Source organism: Alligator sinensis, unplaced genomic scaffold (assembly GCF_000455745.1).
Source record: "Alligator sinensis unplaced genomic scaffold, ASM45574v1 scaffold123_1, whole genome shotgun sequence".
Taxonomy (NCBI): Eukaryota; Metazoa; Chordata; order Crocodylia; family Alligatoridae; genus Alligator; species Alligator sinensis.
In genome coordinates, this window is record NW_005841985.1 from 1129424 (window position 1) to 1131060 (window position 1637).

Consider the following 1637-nt stretch of genomic DNA (forward strand, 5'->3'; position numbering starts at 1 on the left):
TTAGCTATAAATTACTTAAACAGTGGCTAACTAGAGGTTTTTTTTCCCTTTGAAATCCCTCTGCAGCTTGATAACGCCTTTCTAATGAGACCTGTAACCCTTGTATTGGAAAAGAGAAACTGTTTCTGTGACAAACAGAGTCTTTCAAGAGCAGGTAATGATTCTTTGGCTTTTAGAAGACAATCGGGGCCTGTTCATTCAATCCCTATCTCACGACAGGAACATACAAGCCTCATGAAATCTCTTATCCGTGTTTGTTGTTATGGGTTACTGAAATATTGCTTGAGAGCCCATGCAATCTTCAAAGTCTCTGTTTCCTAGCTGCGCCAGGACAAGGAAGTCACAAGTGTGTGAACTGGATAGATGAGGATATAAACCGGACAATTCGGGAACTTTGTACTGTGCTGTGTATGGAAAGTGTTCTAAATTCTGTTATTGCATTAAGTTACTCTGTAGATTGCCTGCACCTCACTGAGAAACATTTAGCTCAGGACGTAGCGATTATAAACCATATTCATTTTGCTGAAGACCCAAATTCTACTTTACATGGTGTGATCCATGAAGAGGATGAGCCTCTGGTACCATACATTGAACACTTAATTGGAACAAAAACTTATTAATTCCTGCTCCTGAGAAGTTTAGCCAGGATATAGTATAAAACTAGCAAAAACAGTAAATTTTGTACAGATTTTGATGGAAATAGATGTTATTAAAAGGCATTTTCACTGATGTCATCCTTCAATCTTTTGGGTAAGGGGTGTGAGGATGCTTTGAATCAAACCTTGGAAAGGTATGGGGGATCTGTTGACTTAAGAAACATAACAGAAGGTTAGTGGGGGACTTGCACTATCACCTCTTCTGTTTAATATATTTATACATTATAAAGGGAGGTCCCTCCAAAGGACATATTGGAATATGTCAGAAGAAAAATCTGTGGAGAAATTGAGAACAATCAGCAGCAAGTAACCAGACCTATTGACTACAACAGGGTGGTCTGTTTACACCTATGGACATAATAAAGAGACCAGGGTGTGGTGACCACCTCTCAACAAGACATCTTGAGACATGATTGAGGAAAAAGCTAGAAAAACAAAAAATTGTGATGGTAACTACCCTCAGTTATCCAGGGCTGATGGCTACAACAGGATGGTTTGTTTATACCTAAGAATATTCCAAAGAACCTGGCAGGGTGTTACCACCCCAATGGTTTTCGTGGTGGATGGGTCGGTTTTCGTGGTGGATGGGTCGGTTTCGACCTGGAAGGGTGTGGGCAGTGGGGTCCCGCAGGGCTCGGTCCTTGGACTGATACTCTTTAATGTCTTCATCAGCGACTTGGACGAGGGAGTGAAGTGTACTCTGTCCAAGTTTGCAGATGACACAAAACTGTGGGGAGAAGTGGACACGCTGGAGGGTAGGGAACAGCTACAAGCAGACCTGGACAGGTTGGACAAGAGGGCAGAAAACAACAGAATGCAGTTCAACAAGGAGAAATGCAAAGTGCTGCACCTAGGGAGGAAAAATGTCCAGCACACCTACTGCCTAGGGAATGACCTGCTTGGTGGCACGGAAGTGGAAAGGGATCTTGGAGTCCTAGTGGACTCCAAGATGAACATGAGTCGGCAGTGTGACAAAGCCAT